This window comes from Aricia agestis, chromosome 13 (genome assembly GCF_905147365.1).
Source record: "Aricia agestis chromosome 13, ilAriAges1.1, whole genome shotgun sequence".
NCBI classification, from domain to species: Eukaryota; Metazoa; Arthropoda; class Insecta; order Lepidoptera; family Lycaenidae; genus Aricia; species Aricia agestis.
Genome location: NC_056418.1, coordinates 3,944,776 through 3,958,025, shown reverse-complemented (window position 1 = coordinate 3,958,025; position 13,250 = coordinate 3,944,776). Strand labels below are relative to the sequence as shown.

The 13,250-nt window shown below is 36.7% G+C and overlaps 1 protein-coding gene across 3 annotated transcripts in view; it reads left to right on the top strand.

The window, feature by feature from the left end:
* LOC121733461 (inositol hexakisphosphate kinase 3) overlaps positions 1–13,250 on the top strand; it is a 62,908-nt gene that overhangs the window by 8,866 nt on the left and 40,792 nt on the right. The gene's annotated exons all lie outside the window — the stretch shown is intronic.

Genomic DNA, 13,250 nt, shown 5'->3' with positions numbered 1-13,250 from the left:
AAGAGTTCCAGAAAATTGTCTCACCACTCTGCTCCAATCGAGACTCCAATGATCATCCATTCACGCCCAAGATAAGAGATCTCTTTCACGCATTTTACGAGGGCTGCTATTTATGTATCCGGAACTGGCCACTTACAAGAACAATATTTAAAAAGTAATTACAACATTTGAAAATAGAACTCTTTGGTTGAAGAATACATTTTGTTTCATGTGACTGTCAATTATTTTTCCATTGTGGCGTCATTTTGAAAATTGCGTGTCTTCATTTGCCATGGATTTAACGCGTGAACATTTTCGTGCAATGATTTACTACGATTTTCGGCGTGGGCTAAATCAACAACAGTGCTTTATTCAACTCACCGCAACTTTTGGAGATGAAGCACCATCAAAAACCACTGTTTATCACTGGTACAGTGAGTTTAATCGTGGGCGGTCTATGCTCACGGATGAAAATAAAGAAGGTCGCCCAAAAACAGCTGTTGTCCCACAAAATATAGATGCTGTGCGGGAACTAATAATGCGTGATCGTCATGTTACATATCGCGAGATAGAGGCGTCCTTAGGCATAAGTATGACGAGCATACATAAGATATTACACGAACATTTGGCTGTAAAAAAAATATGTTCGCGTTGGATTCCGCACAACTTGACAATCGATCAAAAACGGGCTCGTGTCGATTAGTGCAAAAAAATGATAAAAAAATACAACCGTGGTACGTCAAAAGCCGTTTATAATATCTACACAGGTGATGAATCTTGGATCTATGCATATGACCCCGAAACTAAACAACAGTCAACGGTGTGGGTGTTCCAAGATGAGCCGAAACCAACAAAAGTTACTCGTGCAAAAAGTACTTTGAAGCAAATGGTCGCCTGTTTTTTTGGAATTAATGGTCATGTGGCTACAGTGCCATTAGAGAATCGTAAAACGGTTAATTCTGAATGGTATACGACCATTTGTTTACCAGAAGTCTTTGAAGAAATAAGAAAGGACAACCGACAACGCAGAATCATATTACATCACGACAATGCTAGCTGTCACACCTCAGCTGAAACAACTCAGTTTTTGGAGGGTCAAAAGATCGAATTGACTGGTCATCCGCCGTACAGCCCTGATTTGGCACCTAACGATTTCTTTTTATTTCCATACGCGAAGAACAAATTACGTGGTCAACGTTTTTCGAGCCGCGAAGAGGCTGTTGATGCGTTCAAAATGCACGTTTTGGAGATACCTCAATCAGAAAGGAAAAAGTGCTATGAAAATTGGTTCCAGCGTATGCAAAAGTGTGTCGATCATCGCGGCGAATATTTTGAAAAGCAATAAAACCATATTAAATGATATATGTTTGTTTCTTTTTTTAATTCCGGATACATAAATAGCAGCCCTCGTATACATGGTTTCTCGGACTAAAGCTCCGAATAGTTGCCAAAGTCTTGACAGTTGAATGAGGCTTTTCGTCCTCTATCAATGTTTGAACAGCCCAGACTCGAGGCGGAGTGCTCTACAAGGCCTCAGTAATAATAGTGCCTGAAGTCACGTTAAGAATATCAAAGGTTTTCATTGTTCATTCAGCTTTTGTGACTTTAGGCGTATAACCTTTACATTGTAGAGGACTAAAGATAAACTTTTCTAACAAGTTTCAAGACCATCAAGTAGTGCCGAATTCGAATATTATTTCCACCGCCCTATGTACAAAATATGCCGCCCCAAGGATGCTTCTGCCGCCGTGGGACGGCCTGTTTATAAATCACGTGCTGCTATCAAGGCTTCGTGTCTAAATTCTGCACATACTCTTCTGTTATTATCCTGAATTCCAAATTTAAACTCGGCGTGGGTGTTATTGATATGTTGTTGTGCCATTTCACTTGTTTGTGCACGTGTCCGATATACATATCGCAGTGCAAAGTGCAAACAGTGGCACAAAGCTTTCCGACATGTTACTCTTCAGTCTACATAGACCTCCCATGTGTGTGTATATGTACACGTAAAAATATGTGATAAATGTAGAGCTACGGCTTGAAGCCACATGAAGGGTTATTAAAATAATGATACCATGCTAAACTTGAAGTCGCTTTTCGTGCAAGAAGCTATTCTTGCACGAAACTAATAGGGATATTACAACATTATAATAGCTTGTCTAAGGAATAAATTGCTTGCTAAGCCATTAATTTTAATAAAAGCTTACATCCACTAATGTGTTGCATTAAAATTAATACATTAAAAATTAAAATCCCCCATTTTAAGGTGTATCTTCAAGAGAATATATGAATCATTCTGGCATACGACTGAAATATGAATGGATTTTTGAATTTTATTCGCCACAGCGTACGAAGTGAACGTAAAGTGAACTATTTCCGTCATAATCACTGTTATATCGGCAAACTGGCGCCGGTGGATGCTATTTATTTCTTTAATTTGGCACGCTGCCAGGTGCGGTTCGACAGCACCAATACCTTTTTTGTAGATGTGCCAAAAAGAAAGTTTCAAGTATGATCGATTGCCATTAGAACATGCAATAAACCCACAATCTCCATACTCTAGCCGCTGTAGACATTTGGTCCTGTCGGTGCCAAGTGTCTCAGCGTAGAGCTAAGGAAATGTTAGCTATGGCTACAATATATAGTGTGACCTGGTGAATATCTTCTATGTTTCGGGACTCTACCCAGAAACTTACGAGGGCTGCTATTTATGTATCCGGAATTAAAAAAGAAACAAACATATATCATTTAATATGGTTTTATTGCTTTTCAAAATATTCGCCGCGATGATCGACACACTTTTGCATACGCTGGAACCAATTTTCATAGCACTTTTTCCATTCTGATTGAGGTATCTCCAAAACGTGCATTTTGAACGCATCAACAGCCTCTTCGCGGCTCGAAAAACGTTGACCACGTAATTTGTTCTTCGCGTATGGAAATAAAAAGAAATCGTTAGGTGCCAAATCAGGGCTGTACGGCGGATGACCAGTCAATTCGATCTTTTGACCCTCCAAAAACTGAGTTGTTTCAGCTGAGGTGTGACAGCTAGCATTGTCGTGATGTAATATGATTCTGCGTTGTCGGTTGTCCTTTCTTATTTCTTCAAAGACTTCTGGTAAACAAATGGTCGTATACCATTCAGAATTAACCGTTTTACGATTCTCTAATGGCACTGTAGTCACATGTCCATTAATTCCAAAAAAACAGGCGACCATTTGCTTCAAAGTACTTTTTGCACGAGTAACTTTTGTTGGTTTCGGCTCATCTTGGAACACCCACACCGTTGACTGTTGTTTAGTTTCGGGGTCATATGCATAGATCCAAGATTCATCACCTGTGTAGATATTATAAACGGCTTTTGACGTACCACGGTTGTATTTTTTTATCATTTTTTTGCACCAATCGACACGAGCCCGTTTTTGATCGATTGTCAAGTTGTGCGGAATCAAACGCGAACATATTTTTTTTACAGCCAAATGTTCGTGTAATATCTTATGTATGCTCGTCATACTTATGCCTAAGGACGCCTCTATCTCGCGATATGTAACATGACGATCACGCATTATTAGTTCCCGCACAACATCTATATTTTGTGGGACAACAGCTGTTTTTGGGCGACCTTCTTTATTTTCATCCGTGAGCATAGACCGCCCACGATTAAACTCACTGTACCAGTGATAAACAGTGGTTTTTGATGGTGCTTCATCTCCAAAAGTTGCGGTGAGTTGAATAAAGCACTGTTGTTGATTTAGCCCACGCCGAAAATCGTAGTAAATCATTGCACGAAAATGTTCACGCGTTAAATCCATGGCAAATGAAGACACGCAATTTTCAAAATGACGCCACAATGGAAAAATAATTGACAGTCACATGAAACAAAATGTATTCTTCAACCAAAGAGTTCTATTTTCAAATGTTGTAATTACTTTTTAAATATTGTTCTTGTAAGTGGCCAGTTCCGGATACATAAATAGCAGCCCTCGTACACGAGTTACTGCATCATTTAGATTTTAGAATATTTAAGCTTATTCCCTGTATGCTATCAGCTCTGGGTCTGCTCGAATTGTTTTCGTAGAATATTTTTCAGCTATTTCATATTTAGCATCTCGATCCCTCCAATCACGATATAATTTTGGCAAAATATTGGACCTATTTACGTAGAGTCTCTGGCGTAATAAATTAATCAGCAGTATCGTCCCACCGGTGCCAGCTAACTGATGATATTTTAAACCCGACCGCCCGTAGGTTAATATTACGTGGCCGATATAGTGTGGACCACGTTTGTTACCACGAGATGATATTTGTCACCTCGCCAAGCACGTGACATGTTGATTAAATTTTCAACGCCGCTACCATCCCCGTTTAAGATGAAAAACGAGGTTTACGAAGAGACCTTAGGTAAACAACGTGAACGTATAGACTATATTATACAACTAATATGTTATATTCTGTGACTATAGTATAATTATGTAGACTCGTAAAAGTGGACGAACCATGACATACATGAACATTGCACATTCACTTAATGGCTAATGCCTGTGCCTTATTTATTATTGGAAAACTCCTTGCCAACAAATCTATACTAATATTATAATTGGGAAGAGTTTGTTTGTTTGTTTGTTTGTTTGAACGCGCTAATCTCAGGAACTACTGGTCCGATTTGAAAAATTCTTTCAGTGTTAGATAGCCCATTTATCGAGGAAGGCTATAGGTTATATTTTATCGCGCTAAGACTAATAAGAGCGAAAAAATAGAGAAAAGTGTGATAAAAACGGGAGAAATTATATGAAATGGCTTATTTGAACGCGCTAATTTCAGGAAATACTGGTCCGATTTGAAAAATTCTTTCAATGTTAGATAGCCCATTTATCGAGAAAGGCTATAGACTATATTTTGTCACGCTAAGACTAATGAGAGCGAAGAAATTGAGGAAAGTGTGGAAAAAACGGGGGAAATTATTTCAAAGGGCTTATTTGAACGCGCTAATCTCAGGAACTACTGCTCCGATTTGAAAAATTCTTTCAGTGTTAGATAGCTCATTTATCGATAAAGGCTATATGCTATATTTTATCATGCTAAGACTAATAGGAGCGAAGAAATAGAGGAAAATATGGTAAAAAACGGGGAAATTATTTGAAAGGGCTTATCTTACGAACTACTGGAGCAATTTTTCTGTTATTTGGCAAAGTTAAGAGGTAGACCACGTGAAAGATCATAGGCTATTTTTTGTGGACTAATTTGTCTGTGAAATATCTAATTTACGCGGGCGAAGCTGCGCGTAACGTTATATTTCGCGTAGTCATGACATCACGCGTAAACGGCTGGACCCATTTTGCTGAAATTTGGTATAAAGATACTTAGAGTCCCGAAAAAGAACATAGGATACATTTTGTCCCGGAAAAATGTACGGTTACTGCACAATATACTTTTATGATTTGCGCGTAAACTATTCAATCTATTTTGATGGAATTTGATATGGAGATACGTTGAGTCTCGGGAAAGGATAAGGAATACTAATTTTATCCCGGAAAATGTACGGTTCCTGCACAATAAACTTTTATGATTATCGCCTAAACTATTCAATCTATTTTTTTGATGAAATTTGGTATGGCAATACTTTCAGTCTCGGGAAAGGACAAGGGATACTTTTTATCCCGGAAAATATACGGTTTCCTCACAATAAACTTTTATGATTCTCGCCTAAACTATTTAATAATCTATTGGAGGACTAATTTGAATCTGGGACAAGGAATGTTTTTTGTCCCGGAAAAATGTGCGGTTCCCACACAATATACTTTTCTGATTTGCGCGTAAACGACTCAATCGATGTACGGGAACAACTATAAACTAAAGTCCACGCGGACGAGGTCGCGGGCAACAGCTAGTACTACTTGATAAATGTCTGAAAGGGATTCCCCAAAAATTCGTAAAAAGAGAATTTATGGCATCGTAGCGAGCAATATTTCAGGGTAAGCCTTGAACTGGAAGAGAGCCAATGAGCAATGTGTCCAACGCCCTTAGCGGATTTGGCGACGTGTGGACCATAGAGCAAAAAGAAGATTCAAGGTTTCAGAGAGAAAGAAAGCGATAAGGATTAGTATCAAATGGACGATCATGACCTCAGGTAGTTGTGTCAAACCCGTATCACCATATCGGAACACATATTCCGGAAAGCGCGCTTTTGTCGTAGGCCAAATTGTACGTGAAATACATTTCCTTGGTACGAGAATACGTTGGAGGGAAAGATATCCGGGGTTGAATTTTATGTCTTTGTTAATAAATGCAAGGTTAGCGATGTATAAAACTGTCTCGCAGATCAAAATAATATGAATAGAATGTTTCCGACTATAAATACTTATTAAAATAATGTGCAAAATAATTTATCTCGTTGCTCTTTCATAACTTCCGCCGTCATTATTTTAGCCAATAGACCTTGGGCAAATAAAGGCTTTTCAATATCCGTAAAATTAACAATTGCATTCGATATTGATGATAATATGAATTACTTATTTTTTGTTCATTTTGCAAATGTCAATTCTAGTAAACTAAAGGAATACGACCAACAAAACGAATAAGTATAATATAATATAATGTATTTCAAAATAAAACGTAAATGTAAAACGTAACTTTTCAAAACATTTTCTGTTTTAAATTATTTTTGCGACACTAATGTAATATTGAATGAAAAGCAGTCTTTTATTTAATTTCATCGAGGCTTGATCCAATTTAAATACCTTTTCAGCGTTGGTGAAAACATTTCCACAAAAGTTGTATACCTTAGTGCTAAAGAATAGCCCTTCCTTACCTAAAAGCCTAGAGAAAATGAGATAAATGCAAGTGTTTTCTATTAGACCTGTAAAGGATTTTCATGACGGAAAATTATTTACGGTATTGGCGTCAATCGTCATCCATTGAGTTTATGTTAAATTGATTCCTGAATCAACCGCTTCCAAACCTCTGCGTTTCGCCCCCGAATAATGAATCTTGTTGAGAGTTATCCGAATTCGAATATTCTCGTTCGTTCGAGCTTTTTCTACAATATTGTCTGCAATATGTCGTCAGTCCAATTAATGTTCCTTCGGTCTTCGGTTTTCTTTGCCATTTTATGTAACATCTAACAAGACGTCTTTTTACTCTTTTCTAGGACGACGTTCTTTTATATGCTTTCAAATAGCCTTAGAATCCAGATTATGTGTGCTCTACATGAGCATAGTGCTTTATTTTGAGTTTAGGTCATCCTTTTCATGAACAGGACAGGTGGTGGTTAAAAAGTTGTTTGATAAAGATTGTGTGTAATGCATAAAATTAAAATACGAGGGTGGGATGATAAGTACCTAGCCTAATACTAGAACACTTAACTTTCCGTGATAAAATTAATTTCATTTTTCGATATTAATAGTCTCTGCTGTGAACCTCTATGCACTTACTCCATCTTCGTTCTTAAGCAGTAATGCCTTACATAAAATGATTTCTTTCACGGTCTGCAAAATACTCCTCTAAAAAGTTTTAAGCTTAGGGAATAAATGGAAGTCTGACGGTGTTAGATCAGGCGGTGGGTGGGGCAACAAATCATACTTTAATTAATTGATTTTCTTTAATTATTTTTTGATCGTGCGTAAGCAATCGCGGTACCCGACGGGCCGATAACTTTTTCATATTTAGTTCCTCACTTAGAACAGTTACACATTGGGCGTTTTGAAGCGCGCGCTTTGCTTACGCAAAGCAATGCGGGAATCAGCGCCCCCAATGCGGGGGAAGAGAACTAAATCTGACGTAAATTGCAAATGGCCGCTTAATCGTTATTCGTTGTCATCACTAAAGCTTGACCGCTGTAAAGTCGAACCTCGTAGCATACTCGTAGCATACATTTAGTATGCTACGAGTATGCTTCGAGGGTCGACTTTACAGCGGTCAAGCTATAGTATTAGTTCCAAGTACTCTCACTACCGCTATCAGCGCCAATATGGCGACTTTCAAACGTCATTTTTACGTCAGATTTAGTTCTCTTCCCCCGCATTGGGGGCGCTGATTCCGCTTCAAATATGCACAAAAAATAGCTGTCATTTCAAAGGGTATCATAAGTCCAGCGTACTTGTATAATGGAGGTCAGTGATCCTGCATTATTTTAATAAATAAAACATTACACACACTACAACGCGCACACTACTGACTACCATGTTTTGACTGACAAGCCTATGCACACGAATTATACTCCTTTGTTTATGGTTGAAGTCTGTTGTCAAATTAAAAATAGATTGTTGTTTTTTTAATTAAATTTGAAATAGTCAATACTTTAAACGGGGAGCCAAAAGAAGAAGATAATTAAAAAGGTCGATTTTCGACCATTGGGCAATCTCTAGTGATGTTAAAATTTTGAAAATGCGAAAATCTTATGCATGGTCCAGTTTATTCTCTAAGGGAACAAAATATAAAGTATGGTTATTTTAATCAATCTGAATTCTGACGCACAAAAATATAGATTAGTTACATCACCACAAGAGCCTTGTAGTCTGAATAGTTGGGAAGGGTCGATGGGCGCTGGGTGGATGACGTAAGCTGCGTGACGCGGCCTACGCATACCCAGCTCCAAGGTCGAATACCCAACCCTCACTCTTGACATTGGCTCAAACGGCCCCTAATGGCTAATACCAAAGGCTATACGCTACTAGCCTTCACAGTTCATTTGGTCTCAGATTCGCTATGGATTTTTTAATAGGAATGTTACGGAACAAAGGATCTTGGAGGTTTTCTGTGTATTGCGTTTCCCGTACTTAATCTTGTAAATTAATCGCTTGAATCAAATTAAAATATTGATACTTAAATTCTTCATCTATTGTCCGAACATCCAAACCAAATTTGAATATGTATAAAGGGAAGAAACCGATCACAATAGAAACTTATCCAATATATGCATGAACATTGGGCATCCATTTTTCAGCAACAGAATTGACGTGGGTTGGACTTAATAATAATAGAGCTAGTATAGATGTATAATATTTTTCCTGATAAACACACGTTACATCAAGTATCCAATTACGATGAAAGCCTCAGATTCTTCTAAGAACATAATATTTATTTTGACCTTCGAGTTAATTTATTGGGAGAAAACGTTACGCATTGCGGCAAACCGTCTTTTCAACCTTGATTTTTATCCTTCGCAATATTTTCTGAATCAAGATAAATACATCGTCGCGAATTCACCGAAACTATTTAAACCCATAAGCTTTGCTTTGTCTTTTAGAATTAATATTAAACTAAAGCTGCACCTTAAACGAAAATTAAAGTTAATAATGGACGGGACCTGGCCCCAGACTCTTTCAAATTATATTATGATCAAACTTCACCTAGGTAGGCGTATATGTAAAATAAGCATAGATCTAATTGATTTACAGAAAGTTAAATTGAGTTGATTTCTTTAAAGTTTAAAGGGTTCTGTCGTAAAAATTTTATACGTTTTACTTTTAAAACTAAAACGTAAGGTCCTAAGAAGACTGTTTCCAAATTCGATGTAATATATATTTTCTAGTCCAAAACAATACTGCCACTTGCCATTGACGCACATACAATTTAGTAGGGCAAGGAGGACTCTGGACGGTCTAGTATTGATCGGTGCATAGATAAATTCCCGGAGATGTTAAAGAGCATGCTCTAAAGGGCAGTGCAATCTCTTGATAGTAAGCCCACTCAGTTATAGTCAGCACCAGCATACGGAGGCGGTTAAATAAGAAAAACCTACGCAATTCAGCTATTAACTCTGAAAGATTTAAACGCAGCTATTAGAAATATAACTGTTCTAAAAATAAAAATAAATGTTACTAAATTTAAAAAATAACACTACAAGTCCTGAGTCCTGATGCCTTCCAAGTTCCACCGGTTCGGAAAAATTGGTTCAGCGTTTTAAACGTAAAGAGGTACAGAGAGGGAGAAAGGTGCAGATAGACAGACACACTTTCGCATTTATAATATTAGAATGGATATGGATTGGCAGAATCTGCATATTATTATGATGCAAACGGTTTTGATTATGCAACTATTATTATCATAAATGGATAAGATATTATAACAATTTCCGTCATTTCAATGGATTTGCCGTGCTTTTTCAGATTTTTTCGGTTTAATTTTAAAATTGTTTATGCAAATGCCAATCACTTCAGTGAATCAGCCTTGGTTATGATTTATGAATGATGAGAAACTATTTATTTAGACGATATTATAATTTATAATTAAACCGGATTGTTTTTATGAAAAAGCCAAATTGCCTGCCTTGTATGCCTCCCATGCTAGTACACCCAGGAGTATTTTCCAATTAGCTGTATTGCGAGGTCAAATATGCGCGTCGCTTTCAAACCCCGTAGGACTACCATTTACGTTATTTTTAGCATCGGTAGTTTTCGTTATTTCGGTTAATCTTGATTAAACAGCTCGTTTCTGAGAATTTTGTTGAATACACAAACCACACTTAAAAATCCTGAAAATACCTCGTATCGGAAGGTTTCCAATGACTTTTTTGGTTTTTCGGTTATTATTTACAAGATATTTTTCAGTTATTATGTACTATGTACGATTAAATTGATTCATAAAAAGAGATTTTATTATGCAGTTATAGTAGAAAATTTAATAAGATATCTCATGATGTAAATAAATATTCTTTCATAGAGTTCAATGTCAATAACAATGATGTTAACGACTATATAAGAATGATGATCATAATTTAGATGACGATACAACTGATGATTGTTAAGCAGGAGGCGTGTCAGTAGTATGGACTATGGTCGAGTGGTTATTTAAAACGGAAGGATATTATGTGAGGTGATTCAACTTGAACCGTCTGCCATCGATGATCTTAATTATTTCAGTACCTTGCTAAAATAACTCAATGCTATTTTTGCTTTATTGCTATAGCGTAATTTATGTATATTATGATAATGCATTGTTTGTTTAACGATATCAGTATACGTGTGTAAGGAGGAAGGACATGAGATGTTAGTAGTGAGTGAAATGTGTTCAACTACGAGTATGTCGTCACAACTCACATTAGATTACTTCCTACTGGATGTGTAGGGCTTCTTATTCTTTGGTAAGCAACAATATTTTGGCTAGTCTTCGCATTCCACTTTCACTGCATACGTGATAATAACTAACCCTTTTTCTGGTTTTCAATTACCTTAAAGTAGCTCAAAAGTCGAGAGGTGTACTGTTTGAGGTCAAAACATTAAATAATGTCTCCGTTTTCAGCATGAATCAGGGTATTGTTTCAGGTGAAAACAATCGACGATTTCTTTTAATGTTATGGCCTTACTACAGTTGACACAAAATAATTAAATATTATCAGTGAATTTTTTGTCCAATCTATGAATTCGTGTTTATTTTAAAACGCCATTTTTAACTGGATAATTCAATTTATTATTATTACAAACATTAATTTCTTAAAAAGATTTTAACAACATTAATTATGTTGTTTAGGTTACAAAATAAAAAAATTGAGGGTTTTGTAATGGGATTTACTTTAAAACAAACAGTCCCTGTGGCGGAGCAAGGTGAACTTGGGGACAAATAGAATAAGCCTCAAAAGGCTAAAGAATTTTCTCCCGGCATTTTGTTTTGTTTTAGTAAAAATTCTGTGATATAAAAGTATGTTTTAACAAAATTGCCTTTGTTATTGCTCTGTCATTAGTTAAATAATACTTACCTTAGTACCTACTCTTAGTTATCTTACAATTCTTGTTCTTGTTGCCCTTGGCTCTATGTAAAATTTCTATTGAGAAGCGGTCTTCTTGTATCTTTTCTAGAAGTTGCAAGTAATTGGCATTATGAGCAGACATTTTAGCAGTGCAAAATCGTTGGAGCTGATAAGCCGTAATTCAATTGTATCGCCAAATTGATTAGAATATAAATAATAACATACTGTTATCGTACAAGGTGCTAAATTCGCGTGGCAATTGGCACGAAAAATCTTTTGGGCGATAAGGTGAAGGTTAATTGCATTTTGACTAGCGACTTATCGGACAATGTTATGTAAAACTTTTCGATGGACTTACTTGTCATATATGCTAGGTGTCAATATCCTGGACAAATTGGCGCTTTTAGCATTGTCTTAGTATCAGGCTTAGGTGAATCAAAATCAATAATCATTAATTAGAAGATTATCCTTTCACAATGGTGCTGATCATCTTTTTACTAAATTGAGCGCTTTAACCCACTTTGGCATCTTTCTTTTTCCTGGATTTTTAGATGTTTTCGCGCTGGTTTAATCTAAATCTGTGTTTGCCTTGTATGCAGTAAATCGTGTGGGATTGTTTTTGTGTCGCTATCTCAGATTTACGATGGAAGTTTACTGTGGTGACCTAAGTTGTATGTTATCGGACCTATTTGTTGTAGCATCGTAATCTCTACAAATGTTAGCTCACCTATTGTAGCATACAGCGAATGTTTATTTCAAGAGTGTTTTGGTTTATGGCCGCTAACATTTTCATTTCATTTTGTTTTTCTTTCTTGTCATAAATTGCTATTAGCTTTATTGCATTATATTATAGAAATATAGCATTAGTCTGATTGTCTGACGTCAAGTAAGACAATCTATGTCAGATGGGCTTGTAAAAAGTTGGTCCTGCACGTCCTGATCTCTTGGCAATCGTGTCGGTCGTCCGTCCCACTGGGTTATGGGAGTAAAACTAGTAGAGAGTGCTCTTGTGTACTGCGCACACACTTGGGCACTAATCACTATAAAATTACTTCTAGGTAACTGGCCTGGTTTCAACGAAACCGGCCGCCGTCACCGAAACCGGTGCGGGGGTATTATTATAGATAGCGTTGATGTTAATTGTCAGGTAAAGCTTTAACTTTAGGATAGTTGCTTGAGTTAAAGCTTTACGACAAGCATTATAGCTAATAGAAATATAATCAGAAAAGAGCAGCGAAGTACAGTGAGTAATTTTACGTATATTGAATAAAACAAAATTTAGAGGACTTAAGTGCAACAGTTTTGTTCCTTGTTCTTGTTCCATGTTGGACTCCTGTCCACACCGCCGTTTTTCCATACAAACGCTGTCCCCTGTTTCCTCCCTGGATAATGCCGGTAGAGTTATGATTTTTTTTCCTGAATATCTATGGCCACTATTAGCATGTCCCTATGTTTTCTTTTTTTTCATAATTTTATTATTAAAAAAGATAAGAACGTCCAAAAACCCAAAAAAAAATGGCAAGATTTTCCTCTGTGTTCAAACACCCAGAAAAAAAACTGGCTAAAAAATACAAAAAAAAATAATACA